The following is an 8,864-nucleotide window of genomic DNA, read 5'->3' as shown; positions in this document are numbered from 1 at the left end:
AGCATCACCGGCTGGCGCCGCTTCCCGGCTGGCTCGGCCGTGCCACCCCACGGCCCGACGCCGCCACTGCACCGCACCCCGCCAGCCCCCGGGGCTCCGGGCTGTGCTCGGCGGGCGGGGGGCGCAGGGTGGCCCCGGGCCCCCGCTCCGCGCTGCAGCCGCTGCCCATCACTCGAAGCCCAGCGCCGGGATCCGGCCCCAGGCTGGGGGGGTACCGCGCCGGATTGGGCCCCGCTCCCCGGGGAGCACCCAATGCCCCGCACCCCCTCGGGTGCCGAGGGACGGATCCCGCCCCGCATCCCGGGGAGCGCCCATAGCCCTGCACCCGCCTCGGGGGCCCAATCCTGCCCTGCCCCGGGGAGCACCCAGAGCCCGGCATCCCCCGGTTCCGGGGGCCCGATCCTGCCCCGGGGAGGACGCGGGCGCTGCCGGGCGCGGCCGCAGGGTGACGCCGTCGCCCGCCGGATGGGAGCGGGGGGGTTGGGGCGGGGTGGGTGAAATAGGGGCGGGAGGGGGTGGGGCAGGGCGGGGCTGAGATTGGGATTGGGGCGGGATTGGGTTGAGAGGGTGGGGATGGGAAGGGGGGGATTGGGGTAGGGTTGGGTGGGATGTGGGATGGGGCCAGGGGTGGGGCTGGGGTGGGAATGGGGACGGGACTGGGATTGGGGATAAAGTGGGCTGGGGCCAGGAGCAGGATGGGAATGGAGATAGGACTGGGGGGGGACTGGGGATGGGGCTGGGATGGGGCCAGGGACAGGTTGGGGATGAGGATAGGGCTGGGGTGGGATTGGGGATGGGGTTGGGATGCGAATGGGGATAGGATTGGGGTGGGACTGGGGATGGGATTGGGATGGGTTGGGAATGGGGATAAGATTGGGGTGGGATTGGGAATGGGGTTGGGATTGGGGATAGGATTCAGGGGGGACTGGGGATGGGGCTGGGATAGCACCAGGGACGGGCTGGGAATGGGGACAGGGCTGGGGTGCAGGTGGCCCCATGGCTGGGACCGTCTACATTGTCGGGGAGCCCCGTGGGGTTTTGTGTTTCCCGCAGCAAAGGGACCGAGCAGGAGGTTTCTCCTGAACGTACACGGGGAGGAAACGAATCCCGGCCGAGCCCACGGCCGCGGGTCGCACCACGCTGAGGGTGTCAGCTCTGATGGTACCCAACATGCAGGAGGCGTGCGGGGGGGTTCAGCAACACGCTCCGCTCCCCCTCCTTGTCAGCAGTGGCCGGGAGCCACCCGGGCGAGAGGGGCTCCCTGCCAAACCCTCCTCCACAGGAGCAGATTTTTATGTTTTGCTATTAAAACTTGGAAAGAGGGCGAGCGTCCTGCGGGGCAGCGACCTTCCACGTGGGACCGACGGGTGCCGATGCTGGCGGGGCTCCAGGGACGCTGCACGGCCCCCCACCGCCGCGGCTCGGATGGGAGACCCGCATGAAAGGACCCGCCACGAAGGTCTCGCCGGCACGAAACGTCCTCCTTGTAATGGGCTTCCCAAGTATTTATTAGAATATTTTATCATATCTGAGGGAGGCAAACTCAGCCTTGCTTGATCTGGTCTGGTTGCGACTCTCTTTTGAAAGGGATGTTCTTAAAGGGAGTGACCTGCTAAGCGCATACATTGACTCTGCCTCCGTTACTCCCCATCCTGCTATGTTGTGGAGACGAGGGTGGGCTGGAAGAGGCTGGTTTGAGTAATTAATATTTATCGCTTCATCTAGAACAAGCACAATCCCCTTGTTCATCCCCAGCCCCAAAAGGAGTGGGGGGTTGCATTTGAAGAGCGGAGGCAGCCCCTTCCCTTCAGAAACCCGGTAATAGGCCTCTTGGCGAGGGGGCTGCAATCCCACCCGCCGTGCCTGCAGACACCCACTCTGCCACCCGTGGGTGGGTGCTGGATGGAGCGTGGGGCTGGATCCAGCCTGGGAAGTGGGAGACGAGATGGGGCTGCGACAGCAGCCGGGCAGCCCCGGTCCCCTGCACACCCCACAAGCACATCAGCCCCGGGAGGAGGGGGTGCAGCACCCTGACCCCAGCCGGGACACCTTCCCGGGGCGCAGACCTGGCCCCAAACCTGCGGGAAGGGGCTGGGCTGCACCTCCAGGGTCCGGCCCTGGCACCGGGCGAGCTCTCCCGGGAACCGGCCCGTCCTCCCCACGGCTGGGTGGGAAGATGGGGCTGGAGGAAAGCCTCTAGCCTTTTGTCTGCGGGAGAGGAATTAATTATTTTGTTCTCTCATTACACTGGAATAAAATCCATTTTGGAGCAGCATAAATTTAGGTGCCTGAAGTTGCTTTTTTTAACACCCTGGGAAACATTTCTCTCCCGCTCTCGCCCTTTTCCATATTATTTCTGTCTCATTGTGCAGCCATCGACGTTCCGGATGAAGCACAAGATGGAGGGGCATTAACCCAAGTACAGCAAAGGGGCTGCGCGGGGCGCGGAGCCATCCCGGGCAGAGGGTGGGAAGGCGAGGCCGAGGCAGGGACCCCCGAGGTGCCCCCGAACCCCACAAGCCACCAGCGCTGGGCTGGGGGTCGCCGGCAGAGCACAGCCCGGGCAGAGCGGCGGCTGGGAACGGTACCCAGGAGAGGGGCCGGCCGCCGCCTCCCGCCGCCGAGCGATGCTCAATTGTTTGGAACATAAAATGGAAATTAATACATACGGTTAAACTCCCCCCTTGGCATCCCCCCCCCTTCCCCAGCGCCGCTCGCCTTCTTAATTGAATGGCACGAAGCAAATGAGGTCAGAGCTCACTTAAGCCAGACAAGGACACAGAAACACATCGCGCCGCCTGACAGCGAGACAGGTCTGTCTACCTAGTGATGTTTAGCATTCCTGCCAGGAACCGCTCATTAAAAACCTAAAAGACGGCTTAAGCATCCCATTAGAGACCCTCGCGGTCTGTGGTTCCTTCCCTCGCAGATATGTTTGTGGTGAGAGGCCGGCGTGCGCCGGGGAGCGAGGATCAGGGCTGGGCGGTGGGAGGGAGGAGGGACGGGGTTTGCACGCCTGCTGCGGGGCCGCATCCTTCCCCATCACCAGCAACGCCGGCCCGTGGAGGTGCGGGGTCCTTTGGGGTGCAGCGGCAACACGTGGGGGTCCCTCGTGCACCCAGAGCAGGAGGGTAGGAGAGGCAGGGAGAGATGAGGCCAGCTGGGATGCCGCCAGAGCAGAGCAAGCCCCGTGCCTGGGACGTGCTGCCGGGGCTGAGCTCCTGCTGCTGGTGGTGCCCAGGACCCCCCTGCCCCATCGCCTTCCTCGCGCTCTCCCCTCTCTCCAAAGAGATCCCCTCGGCCGGGGTTGCGGGAGCACCCACGCTGTGCCTCAGTTTCCCCAGCTCTGGCAGGGCAGCACAGCCCACCTTTGCACAGGGCCACGGGTGCTGAGCCTCCCCATTTTCGGAGCATCCCTGGGGATGTCTCGGGCACCGACTCCTGCTCTCGGGCCAGACCCTGCTGCTTTCGGTGCTCCGCAGGTGCCGCTCCAGCCGTGCCCCACCGACGGCAGGTGACCCGGCCGTGCGGGCACCCGCCGTCCCGCAGATCCCTGCAGGACCCGGCCCTTCCCGGGCTCCTCCACGAGGCTTCGCCTGGGCAGGCTCCATGCCGGGGCTGCGGGCACCCATCCCCACGTCCCTCCCGCCCTGCTGCCATCACCGCCCCGGGCTGGCTGGGTGCTGCACGCCGAGGTGCCGGGGTGAGGTCCCCGCTGCCCACGTCCCCCCCAGCGGGACCCCGGGGCAGGCGGGTGGCAGCACTCGGAGCCACCCCAGGGCTGCTCAACGCCCCAGCCAGGAGCACCCACGTTTCGAGGCCTCGCTCAGGCAGGAGCACGTTGTGCCGCGGCCTCGGGGCTTCAGCTGCTCCGGCGAGCGCCGGGTGCCAGGGCAGAGCCTCCCGCCCGGCATCTCCCGGAGGTGGCTCAGGCATCCAGCGTTTCCCTCTTTAAACAAAGGCAGCGTCTCCCTGCGCCGCCTCGTCCTCCCGCTCCTCCTCCTCTTCCTCTTTCTCTCCTTTCTCCCTCTCTTCCTTTTTCTTTTTTTTTTTTAAAAAAAAAAAAAAAAAACAACAAGAAATGAGTTGTCTTCCGCAGATGTGACTAAAAGCACTCTGGAAATGTCAGCCACTGCTGGAAAGGGACCCAGATAACATTTAGCTTTAGGTAAGAGAGTAGATTTTCTCTGCGCTAATTCATATTTATAAGCTCTCCTGTTCCCGGGGAGAGCGCGGCACTGATAGCACTTGCTGATTGCTAGCGAGCGGAGCAGGGAATTGTTTTCATATCTGAGATTAAAGAGTGGTTTCTGCTCCCAGTGGCACCTGTGTATTTACGCTGGTCATTCTCAATTCATTCTTATAAGATTAAGACTGGAAATGGGAAATGGTTATATAGTGCCGAGCCCCGGAGAGGCCGGGGGCCGCGGGGGGCCGGGGCAGCGCCGGCTCGGTGGCCCCGGCAGACGAAAGCCCAAGGCGGGGGTAGCGGAGCCCAGACCCTGAGCCGGGGACAGCCCGGTCCTTCGCCGGGGGACGGGGGGGTCTGCACCCCTTTGGGGGCTCCTGGTGGGAACGCTTCACCGAGACGGAAACGCCTTGGCCAGATCCGGCGGGACGGTCCCTCCACACGGCCCCGGTGGGGACGGACGGGCCATGGATGGGGGATGGATGCGGGATGGACGTGGGATGGACGGCCGGAGCGGAGCGGGCAGCGGGACGGACACAAGCCTGCGATAGGTTAGGTGAAAGATTTCTCTCTATTATTATTTTTCAACACATCCTGGGGTTTGTGTCAGCTGATTAAAAGCAAACAAGTAAAGCCCTTCTTCTCCACAGCGGATCAAGGATTTGGGAACTTTTAGAGCTTTATTTAGTTTTTATCTTTTTTTTGTCGTTGTTTTGAGACCATGTTTGCAAACTGGCTGAGCAGCTCCAGAGAGAGTCAGAGCGTAAATATGGGGGGGAGAAAAAACTGGGTTGTGTTAGGGACTGCAGGGCCTGGAATTAGGGGGAGGAAAGGGGAAAAAAAAAGGGGAGGAGGCGGGGGAGGCAGGAGGGGTTCGGGGTGGAAAGGGAAAAAGGCGAAAGGATAAACAAGACAATGGCAGAAGGCACCCCGGGGACTTCCTGAGAGGTTTTAGAAATTCAAAATACGCCTTAGAGCCTCAAAGCTGTGTCAGTCACAGCCCCGGCGCAGGGATCACTAAGGCTGTGGCCAAACAATACCAGATTGTCTGAGGAAGGTGGGAAAATAGGGGGTCTCAGCGGCTCCCGCTCACACCAGCGGTTCCGCTCGTCAAGCACGCGTTCCACATGAATCAATTCTGGACAGAGCCTCGGCATAATCCCCGCCAGCCTCGCTATGACAACTTGAAGGAGAATTCGGCGGCTGAGTGACAGCAGACGGAGAACTGACAAGGCAAAAGACTGCAGGACTTTCCTTTGCTTTTTTTGCCTTTTTTTTTTTCTTTTCCCCCTCCCTCCCTATCCCCCCACTCCACCCCCGGTAGCTTTTTTTGGGCGCAGCTCGTTTGGGCGCGCACGCGTCCGCACGCTCGAGTGCTCGCACATGTGTGCTCCCGGAGCGGGCCAAGGGGCTTTGCGCTCTCCTTGCACCCAAAAAGACCCCTCTGACCTTACTGCTGGGGTACCCCAGCCCGGGGGGTGCTCGGGGCTCCAGCCAGCTCTCCCGTCCTGCCAAGCCCGAGCTGACTCTGCATTTTGGGGGGAAGGCGCAGGGGGAAGAGCAGCGAGCGCAGGTGGGGTGGGGGGTCCCAAGGGTGCCCACGCCGGGGGTGCCCAGCTCACGCACCAGCCAGGAGCCCGCGGGAGCCACGGCAGTGACCTCCATGCAGGGCTATGGCGAAGGAGGACACCTCACCTGCACCTGGAGCATCGGCTGAGGTTTTCTGCGGCTTTAGCACAGCCCCTCGGGGGGCAGGGGGCAGCTGCAGGACCCCCCCCCAGAGCGGGGGGCTCACAGCATCCCCTGCGAGGCCGTGGGGGTGCGGGCGGGGGGCTGACAGGGGCAGCAGGGCTGCAAACCAGCCATTAAGGCTTTAATAACCCCGGGCTCGTTATCCGGGGGGGGGGTGTGATGTGCAGCCTGGCTCTTCCAATCAGTCCTTTGCTGTGATCACCCACATGTGTTCCCAGTTTGCTTTCGAGGGGGTCCCCACACCTTCCCCCCCCACCCGGGGGTCACCGCCTGGGCCGGGGGACCAGGACAGGGACCGGCAGCTCACCGCCACGCCGTGCCGGGGAAGCAATAGGCAGAGCAGGGCTGGTTGGGGCACGGGTGGGCGTTTGTGGGGAGGGGGCCAGGCGGCGAGGAGCTGCTCTGAGATAATATTTAAAGATTACGGTGGTTAAAGATGCTCCTCCGGCCCTGCAGCTAAAAGATGCGCTAATCACCTCCCTGCGCCTGGTGCCGCTTACCCCTGCCCTCCCACGCTCCTGCCTCGTTAGGTAAACGGCGTGTATTATTAATAATCATATCAAGAATAAAAAGTGCTTTTGTCACCTCTGGATCCCGCTCCTTTTCGGGCTCCCCTGTTCCGGTTCCACATGCCTGCTCGGGGAGGCAAGAGGGATAAAGGAAACTAATTAAAAATTGCCAGTGTCTTATGTTGGAGCATTTGGGTGCGTTCAGTAGTGAAAGACAAGCGTCTTGTTGCAAGAAAATCAATTTTACAGTTACAGGAGCAGAATAAGTAGAGGTGGTGCGTTAAAGCAAGAGGATGAGCAGGGGCTCCGAGGGTGCCAGCTCGGCGCCTGCCGCAGGGGTGCGGGACGAGCCGCCCCGGGGGTGCTCTGGGTACCCCCATGTCCGCACCCTGAGCCTGCCCCGGGGCGCTGGCTGCTGCGGAGCCACGGCCGCTCCCCCTCAGCGGCGGGTTTTGCTCAGACCGTGGGGTTTTTCACCCAAAGCAGCTCTGCAAATCAGCCCGGCGCCGCAGCCCGGGCTGGCCAGCCCCACGGGGAGCGGGGGTCAGGAAAGCCAGAATTGATCCCCAAAAAGCCCCCCCCCAGCATCGCCGCGAGGTGCAAGCGGGGCTGGGGGTCGTCCCGTCCCGACCCCCCGGCACGTCCCCGCTCCCGCTCTGAATCCATTACCCAGCCCCGCCGCACGACCCCCATCTGTATTTTCTGTACATCGCCTGCCTCTCCGCAGGCATGTGGCTAAAACCGATTGGTTTCCTCCACAATTTCACTGTCTTTTGGGGGTCAGGAAAATGGTAAACAAGGCAATTATCCTTGGCGGAGGGGGTTAAACGCTCCCCACCCCGCGCAGCTCTCCGCCCCCCGCCCCTGGGTTTCCCTGGTGCTCGGGACAGTTATCGGCTGCCTGGAAATGGGGGAGCAGCAGACGGGGGGCCCGAACCAAAATGACTTTTATGTTAAACTGGATGCGGGCAGGCAGGGAGCGGGGCGGGAGCGCGGCAGGAGCACGGGCGGCCGCGGGGGTCCGCTCCGGGACCCCCCCCTTCGCTGGTACCGGGGTCTCTCTGCTGCTTCATCGCCGCCGCGGTGACCCCTCCTGCGTCCCCTTCCCGGCCCCGGCAGGATTTTCTTTTCTTTGCTCGTCACACCAGGACAGCGCCGATCCCTAATCCTCAAATCGTCCCTTGCCGGTTTTACATACATCTCTAAGCTCCTCATAATAGATTTATTTAAAAAAAAAAAAAAAAAAGAAAAAAAAAGGGAAGGAAATAAAACCCCCTCTGTGGGTTATTACAGGATATTTTTGTTTTAATTGAAAACTACTCCAAGCACAGAGGGCCGGATCCTCGCCGGTGTAACCCACTTGGAGCGATGAGACCACTTTACGCCGGTGCAGGATCTGGCCCGCCCTGCCGGATCCCACCCCGGCCCCTGACGGCTGCTGTCAGGAGCATCCTCCGGCCCGGCCGGGGAGCTCGGCATCCCCGAAGACCGGGGACGTGAGGGACCGCGGCAGGACCAGCCTGGCCAGGGACCCCCAGCGTCCCCCCACCCGCCCGGGGGGGGTTTTGCAGCCTGGCACCCACCGTGCCCCTCGCACCGCCCAGCCCCGTGGGGGGAAAGGAGAGGCCGAGGCTGCCCACAGGCGGAGGGGAGCACCCCCCTGCAAGGGCACCCCCTCCTCCCGCACCCCCTCAGGACAGCCATTAATTGCAGGGATGACTTTTCGGCCGAGCCAGGCTGGCTCAGCCGGGATTGTCTTGTTTCTCTGCACCAGATTGAAAATCGATACGGGAGAAAATTGAAAAATACACATTTGGGGTGACAGGGAGAGGGACGGGGGGCACCAGGTACAGCCGGCGCCGTCGTAACGGGCTTCGCACGCCCGGCGGGTGGATAAATCGTTCCTTTCCCTGGGAAAGGGGAGCCGAGGGGGCCGGGACTGACCGGCTGGTTGTGGAGCGCAGGATGGGTGCCAGCGAGCCGCCTTCCCTTCATTAGGATCCGTGCCGCTCATCCCCTTAACAAGCCGCCTTGGAAGCCTTTGAGCGCTTCCAGCCCTGCTGAAGGCAGGAGCCGGCTCTGCTGCTTTCCCCGGTCCCCGCCTGGCCCCGCGGGGCCGGTGTCCCCGGGGGGGGGAACCGAGGCGGTTATGGATCCCAGCGCTGCCGTAACCGGGGGCCGTGGCTGGGCCGCCGTCGGCAGAGCCTGCCCGGCCTCTCCTGCGGGCAGCGCAGGGCGGCCGCTCGCCTTCCTCCCGCTGCGGTGCCTCGGGTAAGGGCAGCGCATGTGCGGGGGGGCCACCGCAACGCCACCGTGCGTGCACATGTGGGCGTGCTGCAACATGTGTCTGGGCGTGCTGCAATGTCAGTGTGTGTGCTGCAACATGTGTCCGTGTGTGCTGCAATGTCTGTGTG

The sequence above is a fragment of the Calonectris borealis genome, chromosome 28 (genome assembly GCF_964195595.1).
Source record: "Calonectris borealis chromosome 28, bCalBor7.hap1.2, whole genome shotgun sequence".
Taxonomy (NCBI): domain Eukaryota; kingdom Metazoa; phylum Chordata; class Aves; order Procellariiformes; family Procellariidae; genus Calonectris; species Calonectris borealis.
The sequence above is the reverse complement of the archived record's forward strand: the minus strand, read 5'-3'. Positions refer to the sequence as shown.